This window comes from Pogona vitticeps, chromosome 6 (assembly GCF_051106095.1).
Source record: "Pogona vitticeps strain Pit_001003342236 chromosome 6, PviZW2.1, whole genome shotgun sequence".
Lineage (NCBI taxonomy): Eukaryota > Metazoa > Chordata > Lepidosauria > Squamata > Agamidae > Pogona > Pogona vitticeps.
Genome location: NC_135788.1, coordinates 7,519,658 through 7,547,554, shown reverse-complemented (window position 1 = coordinate 7,547,554; position 27,897 = coordinate 7,519,658). Strand labels below are relative to the sequence as shown.

Below are 27,897 nucleotides of genomic sequence, written 5' to 3'. Positions count from 1 at the left end.
AAATCCGTTTGCAGTGCAGACGCTTCCATCTGGTCGGGAAAGAGTTCAAGCGGAGGCCGCTCTCCGAGCGAGACTGGCTGAAAACTGGTCGCTCCGGATCCTTCGTGGAGCGGAATCCAGTCCGTACCTTCGCGGCGGCTCGGAGAGTCGGATCTACTTTCCCCAGCGCCGCTTCCCCCCCACCCTCCTCGTCCCCTCCCCCTTCCCCTCCTCCTCTTCCTCCTCCTCCTCCTCCTCCGGCGGCTCTAGGCTGGTGTTGGGAGGGAGGAAGGGGGGGGGGAGACACAGAATCCCGAGAAGTTCCGAGACGTTTCGGGGGCTCTCGGATCACCTCCGGGGCCGCCACCGCCCGCCGAGGGAGTTGGGGGGTGGCAAGCCTGGCCTAAAGGTGTGGGAAGGGGGGCGCCGCTCGGTGGCCTTCGCCGGGGCTGCCAGGGAAGCTGCCTGGGAATCGAAGGGTGTTGTTTGATTTGGGAGAGAGTAATATGGCTGATCTAAGAAGGGAGCGCTGAGCGAGATCGGTCTCCTCCTCCTCCTCCTCCTCCTCCTCCTTCTTCGTGCGAGCGACGCTGGAGAGCTTGGGTTCTTGACATGTACATAACTTCTCCGGGTTGTCAGTTTCGGGCACTGATGCCAGCTTCTTCGTTCTCCCAAGGGCTTTGGTGATCGCTTCCAAGGCTGCGGATAATGTTGTGCAGGAAAAATTGGACGGCGGTGAGTACCCTGCCGTTAACTTCTTTGTATTGGAGGGCGAGATGTGACACCCACCCCGGGGGGCAGGCCGTGTGACAGTGCGGTGGAGACGGTGGAGTGGGTTAGAAGAGCGACCGGGGGGGGGGGGTCCCCGGGAACTCCCCGTGGAAGTTAGGCGGAATCTTAGCTTAAGACACACACACCGTATAATCTCAAAACGTCCTGAAAAGGATGATGCCGGTCTTTCTTAAGCCTTGGTCACCCTGCGGCCAAATGGAAAGGTCTGCTGTGCAGTGACAGCTAAATTATGGATGAAAGCCATGTGTTCAGATGTCTCTGATCCAGGCTTCAAAAAAATTGTACAGGTGAAATTATTTTAATAGATTTTGTCTGTTTTGGTGCCAGATTGTTGAATAATCTACAGTAAAGAATGTGAGATGAACATTTATTAAAGTCACCGGTACAACTGTGTGTTGTTTTTTTTTTTTTTTGCAAGCAATGTCAAGTTTAACCATTGTACGCCCAGAATTCTCAAAGGAAACTTCTCTATGTAATATTTTCTCTTGTGACAATTTGCTGGAAGTATTAGATGGAGTGTTCTAAAATGCATCATTGAAGCTACTTTAAATTGCAGTTGGTTTTCTGTAGGAAATAGGTCGTAAGTGAAAAAAATGGGTTATGTAATCAGTTTGTGTCTACGAACTTGATACATAGTGTAAGGAAGAAACTCTTCCAGCAAGTTGTACTAATGCCATTCTTTCAATAGAAGGCCTTTATAAGTACTTTAGTTGTATTTTCAGACACAGAAGTCTTTAAAGGGTACCTAGAACTACATGTATCTTGATATGAACTAAATTACCCTAAGTCATTTAGCCTAACAACATACATTTGATTTTTTTTTAAAAAATTCTGAATTTCTGAAGTATGATACAAGCTATTGTTTAAATGTGCATAATGCTATACATGTGCCTGACTGAAGTACATGGGAACAGGTGGGTCTGTGCTGATGATGGGAAGCTTTGTAACATCAGTGGTATGAACAGTTCTGAATAAAACCTTTTAGACCCAAGTAAAAATGCTAAGTGTAGCTAGGTTAATTTTGTACTGAGTTTTTAAAAGTACTGCTGGCATATGGTTTTATGCATAATAAAACAAACCCATCCCATGGAAAGAATGTCTTGATAATAAAATACCTGACTGTTGAAAATATTAATAACTTTAATACTTTCAAGACAAATACAAAGTAAATGCAACATACTGTTTTGTCAGCAGTGTGATACAGTTGAATTCAGGTTAAGTAGTAATTTCTTAATGTTCTGAAATTAGTTGCTGCATACCCCATGGATACAGCTGTCACAAACATTTGTACAGTATTTGGAACCTGACATATCACAGTTCAGTGACTTTTTATAAATTAGTAAAATATACCATCAAGTAATCTTTTTGTTGTTCGCAGTATATGTGTATTTCTTTCGGTTGCTATACCTTCACAGTGTTGTTTTTCTCTCACATATTATTTATTCATTTTTTACTATATTTATATCCTATCTTTCCTGCACTGACCTCAAGGTGGCCTGCGTAGCTGTTCTCCCCACTTTATCCTTAGGTCTCTTCATTGGGAGAAAGGTGGCATTGAAGTAAATTTAAGAAAATATTTCTACTCTTTTGTCTTATTTGCATTACATTTCCCTTGTTAGTTTTTGTTCTGGCAGAGTGTGTGTCTTTTTGAGGAATTTCTGCTTATAACCAGTGGAAACTAGCTATTGCAATATAGCGTGTGTGTGTGTGTGTGTGTGTGTGTGTGTGTGTGTGTGTTCCTGGTTCACTGTACTAACATCATTATCTTATGTGCTTCTAGTTTTAATAGTAAGTCCTATTGAGACTTTAAAAACTGCTTATATGCAGTACAACAAATGGGAATTATGTTTCTAGAATAGTAAGTGAAACAATAGACAGCACTAGAGATTTGGAAGATATAATTGCCAGTGCCATAATAAAGTTTTTGAAATGGTCATATTAAAACTACTGATTTGTTAGGAGTTTTACAGTTAATGTAACAGATTGGTTGTTTATGTATAAATGATGCCAGTAAAGGATTGTTAAATCAGTTAAGTTTGTTGGTTCCCAACCTTGGGTCCCTAGATGTTCTTAGACCACAACTCCCAGAAGTTCTGGCCAGCATAGCTGGTGGTGAAGGCTTCTGAGAGTTTTAGTCTAAGAACATCTAGAGAGACCCAAGATTGGGAATCATGTTTTTAGTTCGTTCGTTCGTTCGTTCGTTCGTTCGTTCGTTCGTTCGTTCGTTCGTTCGTTCGTTCGTTCTTTCTTTCTTTCTTTCTTTCTTTCTTTCTTTCTTTCTTTCTTTCTTACTAACTAACTAGCTAACTAGCTAGCTAACTAGCTAACTAACTAGCTAACTAACTAGCTAACTAACTAACTAACTAACTAACTAACTAACTAACTAACTAACTAACTAACTAACTAACTAGGTACTGTACTTTTGTTTCAGGAAAAATAGCTAAATGATTTGCATCTTTTCACTTATACTGTGGTCATAATTACTAAGAAAGTAAATAACTAACTAAATAATAACTAACTAACTACCCTGTTTCCCTGAAAATAAGCCCTAGTATGATTTTTCAGGATGCTCATAATATAAGCCCTACCCCCAAAACAAGCCCCAGTTAAGTGAAACTCTGCCCTCCACCATTGTGCAGCAACCAGAAGATGATATGACTGTACAGTACAGTATTTGAATAAATGTAGATTGTCGTACATGAAATCCCCTGAAAACAAGCCCTAATGCATTTTTTGGAGCAACAAATTAGTACAAGACCCTGTCTTATTTTCGGGAAAACATGGTAGCTAAATAAATAAATATATAAATAACTCCGCATGACACTATATGTAAAGTTTGTTATTATTAGGCATCCTTCAGTCTCGAGAGACTATGGTAACGTGCTCTCTATGGAGGACTTGGAACAGTGTCTAGTGTGGCTGAGGAGGCCAATTCGAGAGTGACAATCCCTTCCACACTGTAAGTGTGGAAGGGATTGTCTTCCACAATGTAAAGGTTGAGGAACTGACTTATGAATATCAAATCCATTCCTTGTAAAGGAAGATTAGTTAGTATATTTCCAAATATTAATTGTCTCTTTTATATACCGGGTGTTTTACAAATGGTTATACAGTCTTGACCTAAAAGAACATACAACCAAAATAAAAAGTGATGGAAGCAAAATGAAGATATAAAGAAATATTTAAAATATAAAATTCAAAGTAATTTAGGCATACATTCACTATATTTAGCGTGGCAGATCAGGTCTTTTTACTGTGAATTTGACCCTCTCATGGCATTTTGAAGCATCAAGCTGTTCCTGGGGGGCAGCATGAAAAAAGGAGATTACCAGAAATATTTGACAGGCAGGCAGTCTTAAGCTTGGAAAATTGTCAGAAAAGATTGTCTTCCTCTTTGAGAACATGACAAAAGGATGGATGAAACAGAAGTAAAAAACCTTGGCAGAATTAGATGAGACCTCACCACTGAGGATGAACATTGCAGGTGTTTCATTAAAAAAAGAGGTGACTTCAGTAGCAGTGTTTGTGATAGATTGCTGGAAGACAAGATATCTGTGATTAGATGAAACTGTGCAGCCAGCTCTCATTTACTGCCCAAGAAACTCAAAGAACTCTTCGTCCGAACTGTTTATACCCCACAGCTAAAGATCCTTGTCTGCGGGTTTAGGAATTTGTAGGCCAACAGTAATCTACTAACTATTGTGGGCCAGTATCCTATTAATTATGACCCCAGTATATGTCAAAGGAAATTTCAGCAGCAAATTGACATTAGTTAAGAAGTCAGTGTTTCCATTTCTTTTTTTGCACACCAGTTGTGTGACTCAGTGCAGGCTGAGAAATACAAGATTTTACTTCTTTCCTGGTGGCAATTCATTGCTGAGATTTACACCACTGGATTTATGGGAGTATGAGTAAGTAGTCGGATTGGGTCAGTAGTAGATATGAAAGGTTGTGTCTCTTGAAATTGTGGTAAAAAGTAATATTGGAGCTTTAAAGTGGCTAATTTATTAACACTGATTAAAGCAGTTTCAATGAAGAATTGTTGTAGATATGTATTGTATTGGTAATGTCACCAATGTACAAACAAATGAATACTTCTAAATCAATAGTTTCTTAAAAGTATTTACTGTGATAACTCCCCAGTTAGATGCCATATGTGTGCTTTGAAACCAACCTAATAAGTTTTGTTGATGTTCAAGAGCAGTTATTACGGCTGCCTGGACTAGTATGTTTGTTGAGGGAATATTCCACCCCATGGTTTTCCTGGAATCTTTGACTACCATTCACATTCGTATTCTTTGCACAAGGAGTAGATCAATCTCCTAATCAGTTCATTTATCTTTAGATATCAAAGAGCTGATAGTGGTGGAATTGTTAAGAAAACATGGAAGTCAGTTATGGTTCTCCAGATCTCAGCAACCTGAAGCACACTGATTAATAAAAACTATATATTCTGTATCCCCAAACAGTTTCCTTTTACACATATAACTGTGAAATTTTAAAATTTCATTCCGTGCAAGGAAACAGCATAGACCAATAAGATGTTCAATAGGCAAGAAATAACACAGTTGTATATACTTGTACCATTGATTTTACCACTGTCCTTGGTGCATAATATAGCTTGGTTTAGTGCATCACAGGCCACACACATATGTAAAATGTACCTTAAAATGCATCTGTGCAATAACGGATACATAGTGAATTACACAGATTCTGTCTAAATTATTTCTACTTATACTGACCTTCTATCCTGAAAGAAAGTGGATAGTATTACCCAGGAATTCATAAAGCCCTGCTCCACTATTTTCCCTGACTAGGGTTAACATTTGGAAGCGTATTCTGAATGAACCTCAAATGTGTGCTTGAGTTTTATACCAAAGTTTAGTTTTTAAAATGCTTGAAATGAAGACATATGTTAATCTGCAAGGGCAAAATCGTACTGAGTTTTTATTCTTCCTTTTTTATACCACAGTAAAATTAATAAGGATATCAGATAAATTTCACCTGGTAACAAGCAACTTCATAAGCATTTGTGATAGCTAGCATCAAGACTTCCGGAGTACTTGTGGGGAATACAATACAGTGACATATGTATGAAATTGCCTGGTCTCCTCACTCACTAAGGACCGTATTGGTGCAACTCCCTCTCCCATTTTCTTAAGACCGTTTTAGTTCTGCCAACTCCAGTCCATAACCTATAATTGGACTTCCAAGTAATCCATTTCTTTTTGTGACCAGAGGATAGACTTCTCTGGAGTACTATCAGTTTTCTGATATGGTAGTTTTTCTTTCCATGCTATAATCCTAAAATTCTGTGCTGTTCCTTCAAGATTTACAGGTGTTTGGGAAAAAACTTCCCTTGATTTTAATCTGGATGGATAGGATGGTCACCAAAGAATGGATGCACATTTAGTGTAGATGCTTTGGGTCTTTCACTGTTAGCTGCTGCCTCTTCTTATATGGCACTGGATGTAGTGCCTGCTTGGTAGTTGATTTTATCAGTAGTTGTTGGCTTCAATTCTGATATGATTTTACATTTTCCACTGAGTGCAGATGCCTGTTTTGCATGGGCTGGCATATCTGCCTGCAGATATTACACCAGGGCCAGATTTTTATGCTGGCGTAATGAATATCGCCGGTGAGTTGCTGCATGTTAGGCATTTGCTGTTATGCATCAAGCTGTGCAAGATGAAATCCAGCAACAAATGTCTATGCTAACTTCTTAACTTGTGGCAATCTCTAGTGATATTCAAACCAACTGCAATCTGCTAGTGAGAGTGGCTAACAAGATTTTGGCCAACATAGACAAACCAGTGCTGGTGATGAAGGAGTAGAATAACTTCCTGTCATAGAACTATGCACAGTATTTGTTACGGTTCAAAGATGCTTTTGAAAATCATTTAGGTTTTTCTATCATAGCTCCCCCCTCCTCTTTTAAGCATTATTTTTTCCATATAGACTTCTTGTGCCTTCTTTTTCATTTCCTGTTATCTTGTGTGTTTTACCTTTCTAGTCAGTAATTAAATTGTTGGTTTACATTTCCATATATATTCCATTGGAATCTGAATGGAAACATGTTACAGGGTTGAGTAAATCTTTGCATAATAATACTGTAGTTGTGTACCATTAAGTCAATTCTGATTTATGGTTACTTTTTTCAGGGTTTTCTAGGCAGAGAGTACTAAGAAGTGATGGGATGTTTTTTCCAGGATGCACAGTGGGGAACTGAACTCAACCTTTGGTTGCACAGTCAGATGAACAAAATTTTGTTTTTCTGAGATGTCTCCCACTCCCTTGCATTACTAGGAAAACTGTGGGAGAAATTATCTCTCTGTTCTTATGTTTGCCTCTTATTAGTTGTCTCCAAGCAGTATGCATCATTATTTTTATTCTTTAGTGAATTTAACCACAGGGATATGTGACCCTCCAGCTGTTGTTAGATAGAGAACTCCTGTGAGCCCTTAGCTGGCATACCCATTGGTACATGTTGTCCAGAATTGGGGCTCAAGAACATCTGGTGAGTTGCTAATTGCCCATCCTAGTCAACAGTCATTGATGCTCTTGTTCCTCATGTCTGGTATGCAAGATAATCTTTCCCTCTGTTAGGCAGAACCATCTGTTTCCTTCTCCTTGGCTGCGTGCTAGTCGCACAGTTCCTTTCAGTGCCGTGGAAGTCTCTAGAACTGATTAGTACATGGTATGTCGCTAGGAAGCTGACTAACAACATGTAACCCAGGAAGCCCACCTCAGTATCTTACACCTTGTGTCTTTGTCAAATGCATCTTTTTTTCAGAACAGCAGAGGACTAGGTTGATAGCTAAGATTTGGCAGTTTGAAGGTGAATATGATTGGTTATGCCCCAAGGATTATGAGCCTCCTTCTTAGGTTGTTCTGGAGTAGCCTCCTATTATGAGGTTCCTGGAGAGCAAGAGACATTTGTAGGGCGGTCAATAAAATCGAAGGCTGTATTTACTCTCTCTCCATTCCGTTCCCTGTTGTTCAGCAGGAACTCTCCTTCCTATTCTGGAGGAGAATGAAGATAAAAAGACCCCATTTCCAGCACACTTTTAGAACAAGAGGACACATTCATATAATTTTGGAAAATACAGTACTTGTGAACAGGATAGGACAGCGGAGGTTTGGTGAATTCCTTCCACAGTAAGTGTTGTGCTGGTTGTTGAAGAACAGAAAATCGTCAAAAGATACCGACAATTTCTAATTGCCCTTACATTTGTGAACATTAAATATTTTTGTAAGACCTTTGCTTTGAACAACCTGACAAAGATAATCTGACACTAGAGAAACTCTTTACAGCTGAATTTAAATAGAAACACAATTGTTGCTTTTTGAGTCGGTTTGAAATGATTTGCTATAGATATTTGCTCAGTAAAACATAGATTCTATACACTATTGCCATTCCTATCCTAGAAAAAAGAATAGGAGACATAGATCTAGCCTTCATCATAGTCTTATTGGAAGGAAAGCTATCTTGAATTACCTTGTATACTGTACACTGTCTGAAAAGTTTCCAATTCTTACCTTATAAATGTTACTGGTGGGGTGTTTCTTCTTCTCCTTGGTATTTGGAATTTAGTGGTCATGAGTGAAGTTCTAGTAAGAAAATGGAAGCAGTACAATCAGTGTTATGAACTGTTTGCACAATCAGTGTTTTAGAAACTGCTTGCACAATGTATGTACTCAGATACCATAATGTTACAGTGCTCGGTGTTGCTAGGATTTGAAGGAGAAAGAAAAGACATCAAGAAATACAGACAGCCCAGCACACTGACAACTGAGAAAAGATATCTTCCCTGGTTTGATTTAAATTGCAAACAGTAGTATTTTCTAGTAGGAAAGATTTGAATCCTTTAGTTTAGCTGTAAAATATCTAGATTATAGGATACTTCATTAAAAACAAATGACCTTTCTTCAGCAGCTGACCTTTTCCTACTGGTCAGCTAATAACTGTTCATTCCTAAACATCAGGTTATGAAGATCCCCTTATAAATCAATATACATATATTAAGTGCATTGTTTATGACATGGATGAGCAAAGTGCATATAGTGTGTGCATTGTGTGTGGCCACAAAGTCCACTTCTTAGCCCACCAACACCCTCCAGGAACCCTTTTGATTACCCCCATGCCAATGTATTTTCCCCAATGAAAAGAAATTGAGTATTTTACTTTAGGAAACCTCGAGGAACAGCAGTTTTCGCACAGTGGGGCACGAGCCCTACTCAAGCACAGCACCACAATTTGAAAAGGCATAACCGGAAGTGGATGGCTGGTCAATTCTGATTTTAATTTTTTCCCTTTTTGGTAGTTTCTGGGGCTAGTGCGGCCCAGTGACAGGGGAACCTACAGTGTTGGGGGTAGACTTTGACTTTAGGGCATGAATTTTTAAATTAATTTTTAAAAATATCTACAGAAAGTATTTCCTTTTTAATTACTAATATAGTTTAAGAAGAAACTGAATATTAATTGCCACTTTGACATTATCTTTCCATGCATGACTCACTTAAACTTGTGGAAAATCTTATTCAACAAACTAGATTAAATACTGTATGTGGTCTGCTTTGATGACTTCTGGCTCTGGCTCTCATGAATTTGTTGCTTGGCTGGTTTACTTTTTGATTTTTATGTAAATATTCTAAAATGTAATTTTAAATTACGCTGTATGATAAAAATGAAACAAAGGTTAAAGATTTTAAACAATAAGAATTTGAATATAAACATAAAATATTGCAAAGCACATTATACATCACAATTACCATTTTCTAAAATTCTGGGTAGATAGCGGCCTGAAAAATTCTGTGCATGAGAGGAAGAGGTCCTAGATTTTCTACAATAGTACTGTCCAGGAAACAGGTTTTAATCCAGCTTTCTTTTCCACATATTGCAGTAAATCCATACGCTGTCTTGCATTATTGGATGTATCCCAGCCACCTGAACCTGCTTATAAAATTAGGCATGTTTACAGCTCTCGCATCATGACGTGTAATTTGCTTTTAAGGCAAAATATTCTCTCTTTCTATTTTGGCATAGTATAGAAAAATCTCAGTTCTGGCAGATTGGCTGTAGCCAAGTATAATTTGACAGAATAAAATAATATTTTAAATATTTCATGTTTTTGTGGTTTTATTGTTTTGGCATGTTGGATTAATTGATTTTTGTGGCTATTTTGTTATTGGCCATCCTGGGTATTTTCCATCATCACAGACAGGATGGATGTTGTTTGAATTAAAAGCTGTTGTGAGCAGTGTGATTAAATACTTTGTATTACATTCATAGATTGTATGAAAGTCCTCAATTGCAAACCAATGTACTTGGGTTTTTGGAGCAGCCAGTTTAGTATGTACACATCCTGAGGAAATATATGAGTTTAAAAATGGAAAACGGTTTAAACCATCAATGTGATTTCATACACAAAATAAAACTTAGACAGCTGTGACCTGTAGAATGAATATTTGTACCAGTTTTGACTCCTAATTTGATGAGGAACACTTTACAGTTCAGGCTCTCAGTTGCAATGTCCTTTCTGAGGCACTTTGTGACTCCCTGTCGTCACAGAAACCCATGACCACCTCAATGAGAAGAGTGTATAGAGTTGTGCTTAGCTTTGGAAACAGTTGTATGTAGTTGACTTGGTTTCTTTTAAAATAAAACAACAACAGCAAGAAGACGGATTCTTGGTCTTATGTCAAATAAATTATATCAAATGATTTAATACTAATGTAGTAATGAACGATATTATAATGAGGTTACTTTAATAGTATAGCTGTTAAACATCCGGATGGCCAGTATCCTGTTCAATATTTACACATGCATAACTCTAACTGCAGCAGTCAATGAAGTGGCAGTTCTGTGACTTATCATATACACCCAGCATCTCATTGGATCATTTTGGCAGCTTCTGCAGTTGGAGCTCAATAGGCATGTAAATATTGAACATACTACTGGCCATAAATTCTATTTTGGAAAGTTTTCTGGGAGATTTGTTGATCTGGAAAAAGAGCTGATGCTACAATACCTTTGTTAGTCTTTAAGCTGTCACAGTTCCCTTCAGATTAGTTGCAAGATTTTGCCTGATTTGGGGGGATTTTGCCTTCACACCATCCCTCAGGATACCATGAGCCCCTATGTAGCATGTTCATGAAGCTGCAGGGAATACCATGGGGAGGGAAGGCTGCTTCTGCTAGCCCAGTTGCATTATTAAATGCTGTTTTTGTGCCATATGTCTGGATATATAACATTTCTACTTTATAATATGTAGTGCATGTTTAGCCTTTCTATTATTTGGACGTTATTGTAATTTATTGTTGTTGACTGTTGTTTCATTTTCTGTTGTGAACTGCCCAGAATGGCCTTGGTAGCCAGATGGGCGGAATATAAATTAATTAAATAACTAAATAAATATGCCTAAATCTGTATTCAACCCATTGTTGCTGAAATAGACCAATATGGCTGTTCTTCTAGAAGTAACTAAATACTAACTCTGTCAGTATGGTATGAAACATGCTACTTACTGGAGTCGCAGTGGACCAATCTATGATCATTTTATTGATCATTATTGTTATGTGAACCATAAAGTCAAATTAAAGGCCGTGGCTGCCTTTGCTGAGTATTTCATTTATCAGTCTGTACCAGTTGCCTGTTGACATGTTTTTCTCTAGTGGTTATACTTTCATTTGTGCCAAGATAGCCTGTGATCGTAAGTGAAAAGTGCTGTGTAAAGAAATTACACTGTATCTGTAATGTGTTTTTAAATTTCAGGTTTGAGGAACAGTGTTAAATCAGCAGGTCTTACAGTGGTGCCTCGCTAGATAGTTACCCTGCATGACAGTTTTTTCGCTAGACATTGACTTTTGCGATCACTATAGTGATTCGCAAAACAGTGATTCCTATGGGGGAATTTCACTGGACAATGTTTGGTCCCTGCTTCGCAAACTGATTTTTGCTAGACAACGATTTTGAGAGCTCCCACCATGCTCGCAAAACGGGTGTTTTCGGGACCTAAGCTTCGCAAGACAGCTATTTAAACAGCTGATCGGCGGTTCGCAAAGTGGCTTTCCTAGGGCCAATCTTCGCTAGACAACAACGATTCTTCCCCATTGGAACGCATTAAACAGGTTTCAGGGCATTCCAATGGGGAAATGCTTTTCGCTAGACGATGATTTTGCTAAACAGTGATTTCAGTGGAACGGATTATCATCATCTAGCGAGGCACCACTGTATTTTCTACCTATACTGTACTGTCTTTGTTCTGGGAAGAGAAAGGAATTACTGAAGAATTCTTTCTCTATCCTTCCCAAGCCTTTAATTCCCATATATAACAGTGTTGAAAATTAATAGGATACAATATCCCATTAACACCAGACAAACATTGTAGCATGAATGATACATTGTTCCATATTAGTTGTAGATATCTAGGTGTAGCCTGTCAGGTAGTAAACCTGTGTATTGGCCTGAACTCAGAGACTCAACTAATATCTTTGACACCGTCTCCCACCCGCTTGGCCCTGAGGCGTGGGCACATGTCCCCCAGAAAATGGTTGAGGAGAATGAGGTGTGCCTGCCCCAAGGAAGAAAGAGAAAGTTTATGCTTTCAAACTGAAACATTTCAAATAACCTTATTAACAGGACTAGGAGGTATTGCCATTCATTCTCCTAATAGTAACCAGAGGATTTCTAGATTTTAGTGTGCTTTAAAATTTAGTCTCCCGAGGCAAAGTGTTACATATCTGCCTGAACTGGAACTATTAACAGAACAGGATATTAAGTCACAGTTAAACCCAATCTGAACCAATTTATGGGAAGCCTGCAATTCCATTCAGCAACTTTCAGAAGTTATGCATTGGCATTGCCAAGTGTAAGCCTGCACTGAAAAAAAAAGATTTTTGTGTGGGACCTCTTCATTGTACACTAAGATGAGATGACTACTTTACTATGTATTCAAATTCTGTCCTCATGATTTTAATGCACACTTTAGTATTCTTGAAGGATCATGAGAATTGGCTCTCCAACTAGCAATTATATCACCAAGGAGCTGGAGTACTCATTTTAAGCACCTGTAGCATAAGAAATAGGAAACAGGAATTTACTGATGTTTGAAAACTGTAAATTTGCCAGCTGAGGTCTTTCATTTAAGCTTCATAAGCCAAACCATGGGTTACTGATAGAAAATTTGGAAGCTCAAAGTTTGAAGACACTTTTTTGTACTCTGTGTTTAGCAAGACACAAGTTTTTATATAATGGCTTAAAATGTGTAAAAGCTTTAAAGCACAATTGAAATGCAATATGTCTTATGGTAGCTTAATTTTATCCATAAGTCTTTTAGAAAAGCTTTGGTGCATGTTTTGTTCTCCTCATAAATAAGTGCTTAGCAAAAAGACAAGCTCACAGCTCTGCTTGCTAGCATATGATATTACTGTGCAATAGTGTAGAAAGTTACTAATTTATGTACTGTAGGTAAAGTTGTCTTGTTTTATTTTTTCAGGCTTCTACTTGTTTTGGTAAATTTCACATACCCAAATAATGTAGTTCAGCTAAGATTAAGTTACATATTTTAAGGTAATATATCACATGCTATAATTTCTCTAATACCAAGTGAGACTTTAGCTGAATGTATTAATTCATAAGTTGTACTAGACTTGCCTCCCTATTTTAACATCACATAAGAAACTATTCTTAATTTAATAGGGGTCCATTAAATATCTTTTGTCATTGTTAAAATTCTGAGATTGCTTGAGCTGATTCTTGTTGGATTTACATCCCATATGGTTTGAATGTTCATTTATTTTTGTCCTAAGCTTTTATCTCTGATTAAAATTTCAAACATGAATATTCGTAGACAGAAATTAGCCTACCTTAGCTGTTAAATTAACCTTACTTTTCAGTCATTATGGGAATATCTACACTTGTTTAAAAAACATTATCCATTGAGTTAAAATTTAATACATTCGTTTGTGGTCTCTTGAATTTTGGAAGTAGTTCTGATTTGGCTTATTCTTTCCCACATTTCTAATAGCAAGCATGTAAGTTATGGTTGGGAGACTTTCCTACACCTTCAGCAGTCAGACTTTCCAGTAATGTTTGGTTGAAAGCACACTGTATTGCAACGTAGGTTTTCACTAATGTGGTATTCCTGGTGGAAGGACGATCATTCTAATACATTTTGTTTAGTTTATATAATGCATGACAAAATATCACTATGGGTGTACTAAAAAGAATTTTTCAACAGATTGTCTTGATGGCTTAAATCTGTGACAGGTGATGACAATTTTATGTCACAGGAATCTTGAACGTTGTTTTGAGATTATGAAGCAGCTGTACAGTGTAGTGTTAACATCTTTTTTTGAAAGTTTGCAGACAGCTTTTTTTCATGACCTAGTTTTAGAATATATACATGGACTACCATATACTAAATGAAAGTTGTAAGAAACCGGCATTGTTTCTATGTAGTACTTATGCAACAGAATTATTTCAAATGCATTGATCAATTCATTAAAATAACCATCAGCAATTTTATGATCAGTAATAAAGGTCTACATAATTACTGCCTTTTAAAATACAGTATGCAAAATCTTAGAAGAGTGAAAGCATGCATTTCAGTATGGGGTTATTTAGCACCAAATGAAGTCATCACTTCAAAAAAAGTCATTGTCAGAACTGAACTAAAACAAATGTCAGCTGTAAAGGAGTCAGACGTGGTGAGTAGACTATCCATATTTACCAGCTGCATGTAAAAGCTACAGTGGACATAAAGGGATTTCACATTTATTATGTGGGTGGGATGATGTCAGTTTGGTTGATTATGCCCCTTTCAAGCAGCTGTGATAATTACCTGCTTGTTACTAGAAGTGTCAAACCCATGTTCAGTGCTTGTTTGCTTTTGCTGTCATGCCCTAATTGCTATATAATTTTGTCTCTGACAATTACTGCTTTAGTGTGAAATTTTACAATGAGGAAGTTTCAAAGAAAAAAGGAATAACTGATATTGGTACAGCCTTCAAACTTTTGGCAGAATAATTTCTGTTGTACATCTTGAGCAGATCTGTAATGCTTGGAAGGGAAACCATACCTTACTTTAAGCCTATGGAGGTTTCTTGTCTCCACCTTTATTTGGATGCACATAAATTGTATACTGTATTTCACTTTTGTCAGTGAATTGGTTGATAGTTTAAACTGTCTTTGAGGTGTTCCTAAAAAAGCAATGCTTTCCTTGTTACCCCCCCCAAAAAAAACTGAGGTAATCTCCAGTTATCCTAAAAGGTATTTTTCAACTTTAACGACAGCAAAAGCTCTAGATTTATTTTTCCAACCATGGAATTTCCTACCCATTATGAGGACATCTCAGTCTGTTTGTTGCAGTTATTTTTCTCCATTAGAAAAGAAAAGAAAAATGGATTAGTAAAGGCCTATGTGCCTTGGCACAACCTTAATGAATGAACGATTATAAAGTATGTTACATAGTAGAGCTTCAGTGCTACCTATGAAAACTTTAAACTAGGGGCTTCCCTGCAGAAGTTAAATTGGAGTGGCTGGAGTGGGCAAAATAGGGTTGCATAAGTTTGGGAAGATGTCCATTATGCCATTTGGTGCATATGATCGTGGCATTTAAGTGGCATACACACTTCAAGTGACCCTATTTGATCTGGCTTCTTTAAAAGACAATAACAAAACAAGAAATACCCATTCCCTCCCCCTCCTGTCTCCTTTTTCTTCTGAGAGGAAAATGTCTTTTTTTCCCCTTTTCTTTTTTTTAAATAATGAAGTAGTTTAGTGCTGCCCGAATTGGTTAAACGAAAAAATTTTTTCCTCCCCGCACTGTGAAGGAGCAGAAGCAGGGTATTTTTAATTTCTCTGTTTAATTTCCCAATGTTAACATATTATTAAGTGATTAAAATGTCTGTTTAAGTACACTAGTGATATGGGAATATTGAAACCAACTGAGAAATTAAAGAAGGCAGCTCACTTTGGTTTGATTCCAGTGATTGCATGCTCTGGAAACAAACTAAAATGGAGCAATCTTATTCATACCAAAATAGTAGTAGTAGTAGTCCCCGAAATTGATCCAGAAGGGTGTGGGTAGGAACATGTTGGGGATGGGCTGGGTCATGCCACCAGTTATATTGTCTGCGGGAAAAAGAGATGAACAAGCTGGTGCTCACAGTGGACCAAACATCAGGACAGATGCCGATGCAATCTCACTCTAAGTAGAAAAAGGACTTATATAGTTTTGATGGTCTAACCTAACCTAATTTAGTTTAATTAGTACTGTGTTATTTTTATGTGTGTGCGGGGGATACTAAAAGTACTGAAATAATGTTTAAAAATCAGTTTATTAATGTAAAGCTTGTCTGCTCCAACAGCCAGGGCTTTAGTTTCTTCCCTTGTGAGAATTGCTCCTTTTATATGGTATAGCTCTTTTTCATTCATCTCTTGTTGTGTGTGTGTGTGTGTGTGTGTGTGTGTGTGTGTGTGTGTGTGTGTGTGTGTGTGTGTGTGTGTGTGTGTGTGTTATGTTACGTCTGGGTTTAAAACTCCTTAAGTCAGCTTGAATACTAACTGAGATATATTTAGTACAGTTTATGTAATACTGGAAGGAGACCAGTTACCTTGTTTACTTCATGGGACACTATCTGAGTCTTGGACTATTAAATGAGTTGCCTTGGTTTTTATTTTGGTTGCAGAGATATAAGAGAATGGTATATTAATGTTGGAAGCCTCTTCAAAAGTTTACAGATCCCTATTTGTAAGTTGTATTTACAAGCATATTAACAGTATTCGTTATCTCTATGATTCTTAAGTGTTGTAACATCTCTGATCATTTTATTCAGTGAATGACCAGAACAGGAAAAAAAATATCTTGATTACTATTACTAATACTATATTTCAGGCAGTGAGTGCTTACTGAAATCCCAAACTACCATTGCTTGGGTTGCTAATAGATTGACCCTGTTTACTTGAGAATATTTATTGAGCCTTGATTGATTGATTGATTGTCTACATTTAGGCTGGAGCAGCTGAGATATGTGGAATGAAATAATATCTTGATTTAAATATCTGAAGAAACAAATGTTGCATAAGCAAGCTTTAAAACATCAAACCACTCAAGAACCACTTTGTGTCTTTTGCTCAAATATTGAAAGCCAAACGCCTGATCTTTCAAGGCACTGAGGGTCTTGTGCTCCCTTCATTTCATTTGTTTGTCAGCACTGCTAAGGAAAGATGGTTCAACAGTCTCTTAAACGCTGTCTCAAGATTTCTCAACACCTTTTCAGATAATTAAAAAGTTTTGTTCCCCAGATAGTTTTACTGTCGTAACAATTTTGTCTTCTTGTACAGAATAGTAGAGATGCCTGCAGGCGCTACAGCATATTTTTCTTTTCTCCAGTCACTGCTGAAATAAAATTCATATACCTCAGGCATATGCTTGGGACCATTTTTAAAACAGCTGGCTGTACTAAAGCCTCTGGCTGTTGGAAGCAGACAGCCTTTACCTCAGTAAAATGATTTTCTTTGATTCTTCTGGAGGAGTTGCCTCCAGATAAAGAATGAGTTACATGCACCAGAGTAATTTCTTTAGATAACAGAATAGGCTGAAATATATTGGCAATTTTTGAAAAATAAACACTGTATACAGTTTTCAGCATTTCTGAAATGGTTTCTTTTTTGCTCTCACAAACTTTTCTTTATAAACTTTACATGCTTTTCGTGTGTGTGTGTGTGTGTGTGTGTGTGTGTGTGTGTGTGTGTGTGTGTGTGTGTGTGTGTGTGTGTGTGTGTGTGTGTGTGTGTGTGTGTGTGTGTGTGTGTGTGTGTGTGTGTGTGTGTGTGTGTGTGTGTAAAAATGAAGATTTATTATTTGCCCAGCTTCGGGCAAGGAAGCAAACCAAAAACTTGCATCCGACACAGCTGAGCTTTCATATCTGGTGAGAATAAGCACTAGGGCAGTTATTAGTACATTTCATTGTGTTTCTAGAAACAAAAACCCTAATGCTGGTTAAGCAAGGTGGATGCACTCCTCCTTCAGACAATGTGTGAATGTTAAACAGTGTGGATAGAGGATGGGTGTATTGCAGAATACTAGCTTCTTCAGGAACTCATTGGGCAGGCTTTGTGAGAGATGCTAGTGCCAGCCACAAAGTAAAGCCAGCTTATGGCAAAATCTCTGGACCTTAGAATATTTATACTGTATTCTCATGATCTGCTGAATTGTCTGTGTTTGTTCCTCTTGTTAACATGTTACTAGACATGTGTACTGACTCTTTATATATTTGTTGCTAGTCCTGCGAGGAGGAGGAGCCTGAAAGACTGTGACTAGTCCAAGGTTACCTAGTGAGTTTTATGGTCACTATGATATGAGCAAGGTCTCTGGAATTGTATTCCAAGATTCCGACCACTAGTACATCATAGCAATTCTGTAGCAGAATATACAGTAATTGAAAATAATACAGTACTAGGATAGTGATAATATTAGAAAAAATATTAGATAATACTAGAAAAATAGAAAAGAAGAAAGTAAGAAAAGATGTTAATATTGTAGTAGTAATAGTAGCAACTACTTCATGGATTGCTGCCTTGTCGTGGCGAAGGGGCTTGAGTAACTCAGAGAAGCTATGGGCTATGCCGTGCAGGGACACCCAAGACGGACAGGACATAGTGGAGAGTTCCGACTAAACGCAATCCACCTGGAGTAGGAAATGGCAAGCCACTCCAGTATCTTTGCCAAGAATGCCCCATGATCAGAAACAAAAGGCTAAAAGATATGACGCTGGAAGATGGGCCCCTCAGGTCGGAAGGCGTCCAACATGCTACTGAGGAAGAGTGGAGGACAAGTACAAGTAGCTCCAGAGCTAATGAAGTGGTTGGGCCAAAGCCGAAAGGACGCTCAGCTGTGGACGTGCCTGGAAGTGAAAGGAAAATCCAATGCTGCAAAGAAAAATACTGCATAGGAACCTGGAATGTAAGATCTATGAACGTTGGGAAGCTGGAGGTGGTCAAACAGGAGATGGCAAGAATAAACATTGACATCCTGGGCATCAGTGAACTAAAATGGACAGGAATGGGCGAATTCAGCTCAGATGATTATCATATCTACTATTGTGGGCAAGAATCCCGTAGAAGGAATGGAGTAGCCCTCATAGTCAACAAAAGAGTGGGAAAAGCTGTAATGGGATACAATCTCAAAAATGATAGAATGATGTCAATACGAATCCAAGGCAGACCATTCAACATCACAATAATCCAAGTTTATGCACCAACCAGCATTGCTGAGGAGACTGAAATTGAACAATTCTATGAAGATTTACAACACCTTCTAGAACTGACAGCAAAGAAAGATGTTCTTCTCATTCTAGGGGACTGGAATGCCAAAGTAGGGAGCCAAGAGATAAAAGGAACAACAGGGAAGTTTGGCCTTGGAGTTCAGAACGAAGCAGGACAAAGGCTAATAGAGTTTTGTCAAGAGAATAAGCTGGTCATCACAAACACTCTTTTCCAACAACACAAGAGGCGACTCTATACATGGAAATCACCAGATGGGCAATACCGAAATCAGATTGATTATATTCTCTGCAGCCAAAGATGGAGAAGCTCTATACAGTCAGCAAAAACAAGACCTGGAGCTGACTGCGGTTCTGATCATCAGCTTCTCATAGCAAAATTCAAGCTTAGACTGAAGAGATTAGGAAAAACCACTGGGCCACTCAGGTATAATCTAAACCAAATCCCTTATGAATACACAGTGGAAGTAAAGAACAGATTTAAGGAACTAGATTTGGTGGACAGAGTGCCTGAAGAACTTTGGATAGAGGCTCGTAACATTGTCCAGGAGGCAGCAACGAAAACCATCCCAAAGAAAAGGAAATGCAAGAAAGCAAAGTGGCTGTCCAACGAGGCCTTAGAAATAGCAGAGAGGAGAAGGGAAGCAAAATGCAAGGGAGATAGGGAAAGTTACAGAAACTTGAATGCAGACTTCCAAAGAATAGCAAGGAGAGACAAGAGGGCCTTCTTAAATGAACAATGCAAAGAAATAGAGGAAGATAACAGAAAAGGAAAGACCAGAGATCTGTTCAGGAAAATTGGACATATTAGAGGAACATTTTGCGCAAAGATGAACATGATAAAAGACAAAAATGGGAGGGACCTAACAGAAGCAGAAGACGTCAAGAAGAGGTGGCAAGAATACACAGAGGAATTATATCAGAAAGATTTGGATATCCCGGACAACCCAGACAATGTAGTTGCTGACCTTGAGCCAGACATCCTGGAGAGTGAAGTCAAGTGGGCCTTAGAAAGCCTGGCTAACAACAAGGCCAGTGGAGGTGATGGCATTCCAGTTGAACTATTTAAAATCTTGAAAGATGATGCTGTTAAGGTGCTACATTCAATATGCCAGCAAGTTTGGAAAACTCAACAGTGGCCAGAGGATTGGAAAAGATCAGTCTACATCCCAATCCCAAAGAAAGGCAGTGCCAAAGAATGCTCCAACTACCGTACAATTGCACTCATTTCACACGCTAGCAAGGTTATGCTCAAAATCCTACAAGGGAGGCTTCAGCAGTATGTGGACCGAGAACTCCCAGAAGTACAAGCTGGATTCCGAAGAGGCAGAGGAACTCGAGACCAAATTGCTAACTTGCGCTGGATTATGGAGAAAGCCAGAGAGTTCCAGAAAAATACCTACTTCTGCTTCATTGACTATGCGAAAGCCTTTGACTGTGTAGACCACAGCAAACTATGGCAAGTTCTTAAAGAAATGGGAGTGCCTGACCACTTTATCTGTCTCCTGAGGAACCTATATGTGGGACAGGAAGCAACAGTTAGAACTGGTCATGGAACAACTGAGTGGTTCAAAATTGGGAAAGGAGTACGGCAAGGCTGTATATTGTCCCCCAGCTTATTTAACTTATATGCAGAATACATCATGCGGAAGGTTGGACTGGAGGAATCCCAAGCCGGAATTAAGATTGCCGGAAGAAATATCAACAACCTCCGATATGCAGATGATACCACTCTGATGGCAGAAAGTGAGGAGGAATTAAAGAACCTTGTAATGAGAGTGAAAGAGGAGAGTGCAAAAAACGGTCTGAAACTCAACATCAAAAAAACTAAGATCATGGCCACTGGTCCCATCACCTCCTGGGTAATAAAAGGGGAAGATATGGAGGCAGTGTCAAATTTTATCTTCCTGGGCTCCATGATCACTGCAGATGGAGACAGCAGCCCTGAAATTAAAAGGCGCCTTCTTCTTGGGAGGAAAGCGATGACAAATCTTGACAGCATCTTGAAAAGCAGAGACATCACCTTGCCAACAAAAGTCCGAATAGTCAAAGCTATGGTTTTTCCTGTCGTGATGTATGGAAGTGAGAGCTGGACCATAAAGAAAGCAGACCGCCAAAGAATTGATGCCTTTGAATTGTGGTGCTGGAGGAGGCTCTTGAGAATCCCCTGGACTGCAAGGAGAACAAACCTATCAGTTCTAAAGGAAATCAACCCTGAGTGCTCACTGGAAGGGCAGATCCTGAAGCTGAGGCTCCAGTACTTTGGCCATCTCATGAGAAGAAAAGAGTCCTTGGAAAAAACCTTGATGTAGCAAGAGGAGAAGGGGACGACCGAGGATGAGATGGCTGGAAAGTGTCTGCGAAGCAACCAACATGAACCTGACACAACTCCGGGAGGCAGTAGAAGACAGGAGGGCCTGGCGTGCTCTGGTCCATGGGGTCACGAAGAGTCGGACACGACTAAACGACTAAACACACAATAGTAGCAACAGCTGTAGCTGCTGTTGCTATTTTGTTTTATGAAATTAAAAAAATAATTGATTTTGCAAACATTTCATCTGCAGATTTTAGGACAGAACTCCTAATGTTTAGGCTTGACTCTTTGGTCCACTTCCACACATTAGTAATGTTGAAAAGAAACAGCAACAACAATAACAACAACGTATTTGAAACATTCTAGCAAAGTGAATAGTAAGTAATAATTTACAGTACCAGAATGTTACTACATGAACCCACTCAGTTATATCTGAATGAAGGAGAAGCACTAAGGCCTGTTCCCAATCAAGAGTTGTAGAAAATGTAGCTTTATAAAGAAAAGTTTGTGGGAGCAAAAAATAAGGGACATTGGCAGATATAGTTTTGATGAAAATTCATGCTGTCTATTCCGTAAGAGCATGTGGGAATTTTAGATAGGAAGAACTCTCTATAGAATGAATGCTGTGATATCATGGCATCCTAGAAGTCAGAATGTCTCTAGTTCTTATTGTACGTCTTGAATAGTTCATGAAGAGAGATCTAGACGATGATTGAGTAAAACAGCTGAAAGTATACCTTATGGGAAAAGCAAAATATGATACATATCAGTTGCTATGTGCCACATGTAGGTCAATAAAATAAGCGGGGATAGAAACTCAAAAGAAGAGTTATGTCCAAATAATCATGTATCTGGATTATTTATGCTTTCCCCAGCAACCCATTGGCAGAAATCCTGTTGCTTAATACAGTATAGTAAGCTGTGAATAGAGGAGGCCCATTTGAGTCAATGAAACTTTCAGAGGAGTTACCAAATCTCACTGATTCAGTGGGCTTACTCTAGCACAACTAAATACGCTAAGCAACAAGATTTCGGTTCTTGTTTGAACTTATTGACTTCTTTCAAATAATTTTTGTTCTTGACAGTGATAACTTCCTCCAAGTTTTTATCACCTTTTAAAAAGACTGTACGTGCATTTTCCATTTACAACATGACCCATCTTAGAAGGGGATGGATGAGATTTGGCATTTTTCAAAAGCTAATGCTGTCAAATTTTTTACTGAAAGTTACCATAATTTTGTAATCTTTAAGGTAGCAGATGGCTCTATACCATAATAAAAAATGTGGTTTCTACTCTGGAAATAGTTAATTTTGTGTAATTTGAGGTAATGACAGAAAAAGATACTGGAGAAGTACTTCTGGCATGAGTAGCAGCAAAAGCAATAAAGAATCCTGTGCTGCCTGAATGATTAAACACGTTTTGAGTTTTATAGACTATTGTGAATTCCAGCTGTAACCTACTTCATTACAAGTAAGGAGTATTTGCTTCATTTGTCAAATTATTGGGTACATGCTTGAGGGCATGGGTGTTGTTGTCATAGGTTGTCAAGTTGCTTCCAAAGTAGGGCAATACTGTGAATTAATAACCTCCAAAAGGTCCTGTACTTAGTAGTGTCATTTGCATATTTTAAATTATTAATGTTTCTTCTGCCAATTTTCACTCCTCCTTCATCTGAATGTAATCCAGTTTTCTACATGGGTGACATAAGGGAACTGAAGTGCAAAAAAGTGCATTGGTCATTTAGAGTGGTAACAAACAAGCAGTGATTGGATGGTAACGTGGACGTTCTAGCACCGAGAAGATAAACATTAATTGGGATGAAAAGCTTTTGTCCTATTCAGGTTGCAGTGCGTGGTAGTGATCATCAGCTGAACAGTTACCGTTAACAAAAAGTAGTTGCACAGTCCCAACGCACCACCAGGAGAGGGGATTGGTAGACCCCTTCTGAGCAATTTATACTTTGGAGAGAATGTAGTAGGGGCCACCATAAGTCAGAATTGTTTTGATGACACATCATCGTCATCATACAATAGGTGGTAAGGCAGACTGATGATCTCTGTCCTTGTTGTTCACTCTGCTTGTCCTGGTAAGTATCAATCACCCAGATTGCATCATCAGCACACATAAGAGGAGGGAAGCAGTGGCAAGCTTGGATAATTTCTAAGACTTCGAAGACTTACGAAAACTCTACCAGAGAGCCTGCTTTCTCACCCCTACCCCACAGTAAAGAAATTACTGAATATAGTCAGTACCCATTGAATACTGAATGAAGCAGAAAAGAAAATTTGAGGGGGTGTGCTAGGCTGGCTGTAAAGGAGAATAATATCTCTCTAGCATCTCAGGAGAGTTCAGAAATGCTTCTAATCAGCGTAGGCAAACAGCAGAGGCTAGCTTACCAAAAAGGACTGCGAACATAATATTCTGCCCTGGAGTTCACCATTATACTTCATTAGAGGCTAAACAAGAGTAGCTTATGGCAGACTTGATTTCCCAGCCAAATTATTCCTCATACCTTGCTATGCTTCTGAAGAAAGATTAAGGTGTTTAAATTGTTCACTGGATTGCTGGGCCCCCTTCATCAAATGATTAAAATCTGATCAAATTTTTAAAATTATTGGAATGCTGAAGCTTAATATGAATTAATACTAGTGCACACACAATCCTGTTTAGTGTGGAAGTGTGCTTGTATATGTACCTGTCTACAATGGTCCTTGAGCAAACGTATTAAATTATTCCAAAGTCTTAACAGTGCATAAAAAGTAAACTGGGCAATTAAAATAAAGTTGTATAAAAAACACTTTACCGTCTAAGCGTCCCCCTATGCTAAGATCTTCAGAGGAAGCAGATGTGCGAATTTTCCTTGTTACAATTAGGAATGATTTGCACTGGAAACAGGGGATTTTAAAACTGTAATAGTGTTGCCTTAGAATGCCCCTCAACAAGTATGCCAGGGTAGTTAATTATAAGTAAATTAGAATTGTTAATCCAAAGTACTCATATTTTCTAAGGTTCTGTATGTCTCTCTGTGTGTAAAACACTGTGCACTGCATTGTGATGATTAGATTTTACTATTGTTTCTATGAGCTATCTTACTGATCTTTGTTGTGATCTCCACCCCCACCCCCAATTGTGTTCTGCTTTGATTAAAGCATGCTGTTTTCTTGTGCCCCTGTATTTATGAATGTTCCATATGTCAGGAACCATATCTGCTATAGGCTTTTGAGGGAGGTAGGATAATTTTGAATTGATAATTGTAAGTGGTTTGGACGGATGACCTTCCAACTCTACAGTTCAATGATTTTGCATTGCAGTTGGCTAGTCATTTATTAATTACTTTTTATTGCCTCTTTTGAAAAATGTCACTTGCTGCTTCATTTTATATTCCCATACCAAATTTGTAGGCACATGCTCTGGCTGAGTAATAAAGAATTGTCAAAGGGACATATCAATCTCAGTTGCCTACAAGGGCTTCTGTATATATTTCAGTAGAAAGGACAGGATTTCTTTACAACTTTAACCAGACCATTTACTAAGTTAAAATTTTCTTCACTTCCTTCCCATGTCAATTTTGTGAGACAAATACCATACAGATTTGACCGTTTCGAAGAGCTATAGGTATAAGGAAATGGCTTAAATTTCATTGTGTGCAGCTCTTCATTCATTACATATACCGTATATAATAGTTCAGAGGCTATATAAGGAAACTGAGATGCTTCCAAAAATTCATGTGCTCCAAGAGCTGGTACACCTTTGCCTCATCTCATCTCTAACAGAGGAGCTTTGCAAATGACAGAAGTGTTATAGTCATCACACTGTTGCAGAATTTTCTGATGTCTTAAACATGAATGAGTTTTATTTATGGACTGCTGTCCACTTCTTCATGTGTGGAATATAGCCTCAGACAGTATGGACAGGAGGAATGTAAAATATAGTAGACATGCAAAGAAACTAGTGTGGCAGTAGTCTTCATGGTGGTCTTTAGATCTTTAATGGCGACTTTTTAGGACTTGTCCAGAGATTATTGCTGGGTAACAAGTATCATGTTTCCCCGAAAATAAGACAGCATCTTATATTAATTTTTGTTCCAAAATGCATTAGGGCTTATTTTCAGGGAACATTTTATTTTTTTCATGTACAATAATCTACATTTATTCAAATGCAATCATGTCATCTTCTGGTTGCTGCACAACAGTGGAGGGCAGGTTTTCACTTAACTGGGGCTTATTTTGGGGGTAGGGCTTATATTACGAGCATCCTGAAAAATCATGCTAGGGCTTATTTTCAGGTTAGGTCTTCTTTTTGGGGAAACAGGATATATATGAGTACAGAGAAGTTGACTAAGACATGTATTGTGAAGAAAAGTCTAAGAGACACTTGTAGGAGAATGGCCTGTAGACACATTCGGTGCAGGATTGAAACCAGAAGGCACGCAGGGAACAGAAATGGAAAAAAAAATAGTTGCCATAAAACATAATATAGGCATATCTACATGGGAGAGCTTATTATTGTATGCAGTGAACATTTTAAAAAACTCTTTGTTCTGTTTATGCCAAGGAACAAAGGTTTTCTCAATTTATTCTTGTTGAACTGTTTTCTCTTTAGAATTTGCCTTTGAAGTTGCTTTATTTAAGGAAGGTCACCTTGGAATCAGAAGTGTTTTCTTGCTCATTTTTAATATTACTCTTTCTAGTATCTATGCCAGCTTATTCTTTTACATTATTTTACTCCATCTTTAGCCTGTTTTTCCTATGTGGATATTGTTATCAAAATATGACATATCATCACATGAGAGAATTAGAAGGTCTGTGAATGTTAGTATTAAAACAGTGTACACTTGAGTACAGAGTTGGTATCTGGGTCTGCAGCAGGATCTGGTTTCAGTATCAGTGTCTCAGTTCAAAGGTCTGTTGTTGCTGGACGGTCATCTTTTCAAGTTGGGCAACTGTCTCTATTCAAGTAGATGCCTTCCACCCAGAGCCTGTATTTGAGATGTGTCATCACATTAGTTGGCTTTGTGTTTTGTCCCTCATTTATGACGAAGCTCAGAATTATTTATCACTTTTAAATCAACTCATATTCTAAAGAGCTTAAGCTGGTGTTTATGTGGTTGTTCCATTTAATCTTCACAAGCTTGAAAGAGAGGCTGAAATGACTTGTATAACTTTACCCAGTGAGCTTCATGACTGAGTGGAGTGTTTGAACCTGTGCGTGTCCAGTCCAAGTGTTTGTATTCTATATAGGCTGTTTATTAATGCCATCTATTTCTTGACATTCAGACAAATATAAACATATACTGTACTTTTTGCAATCAAACCACAGGAGTGGGGAACCTGTGACCTTCCCAATGGCTGACTTGGCTTGTCTCGGTACCCCAAAGTTTGTTTTAAAAAAATTCAGATAAAAACAGTGGATACTACTACTTTCATTTTCAAAGATGATTTCATACAAAATATTCAAATATAGTTAATAACCCGTTAGTTTTCAGTCTCAGTGGCAATTTGATTGCAGACTTTTTTTAGTTTTTTGAAATGTGGTAACCTAGTTCTTTTCCTGCAGTGAAGGAGGGTAGTCTAGTGTTGGTATGCTTGTCCACTTCCTCTAGAAGGATGACCGACCTGTCAACCAAATTTCATTTCATGATTGGAAACGCTTGCCTCAAGATGTAAGTTTTCTTTTTCCAAATGAGCCCTTTAAGTTCATATCAATAAAATAATTCTTTTAATGCTTTCCTCTTATTTAAATTGCATATAATTGTCCAGGTTTGTCAAAAGAGGGTGATCTAAAAAATTGAAACACATGACAGGTCCCAGGACTTGGTCAGCTCTGCTTTCAAGAACAAAGGGTATATATCCAGTAATCAGTGTACAGAAATGGGATGGCTCACAAGGATGTAGATGCAAAAGATTGGATTGATTATAGAAAGTGTGCTGCTTGTATACCACCCTATATTACTTCAAGCACTCTTTGGATAGTTTACAAGTTAATTATGCAGGCTACACATTGCCCCCCCCCTCAAGCTGGTTACTCATTTTACCGACCTCGGAAGAATAGAAGACAGAGTCAGCCTTGAGCCCAGGTCGTGATTACAGGTTTGGCTGCAGGACAGCAGTTTGACCACTGCACCACAAGGCTCAATGGGATTGCTTGCTTTTGTTAAGTGAAATAGTTTCAGCTAAAAATTAAAATTGGAAAGTCACTCAGTACTGGTATGTAGTTAACAGTAGTGTAATATATTCTTGTTAGCCTTTTTTCAGTGGTGAAATCTTTATTGGTGACGGTCTCTAGAATAGTTATTTGCCTTTTTTTGCATTTCGATCTCCAGAATGTTTTGCTCCAGAATGTTCTGAAAATACAGTGGTGCCTCGCTTAACGAGTGCACCGTATAGCGATGTTTCCGTATAGCGATCCCTTTTTCGGGATCGCTATACGGAAACATACCCGATCTTCGCAATGGGGAAAACCCGCATTGCGAAGATCGGGTATTGAGGCGGCCATTTTGGAGCCGCCGAACAGCTGATCGGCG

At 38.5% G+C, this 27,897-nt stretch overlaps 1 protein-coding gene across 15 annotated transcripts in view; it reads left to right on the top strand.

The window, feature by feature from the left end:
- The window catches only part of KMT2C (lysine methyltransferase 2C), a 168,403-nt gene that overhangs the window by 14,009 nt on the left and 126,497 nt on the right, over positions 1-27,897 (top strand). For 2 of the 15 annotated variants that reach the window (XM_078378510.1, XM_073002870.2), the window contains exon 1: positions 273-714. The exons of 11 other annotated variants lie outside the window; for them this stretch is intronic. The gene's annotated coding sequence lies outside the window, so the exon portion shown is untranslated. Of the gene's footprint in view, positions 1-272; positions 715-27,897 lie in introns of those variants that run through there. 2 more of the 15 variants (XM_078378509.1, XM_073002871.2) reach the window with 2 other exon arrangements.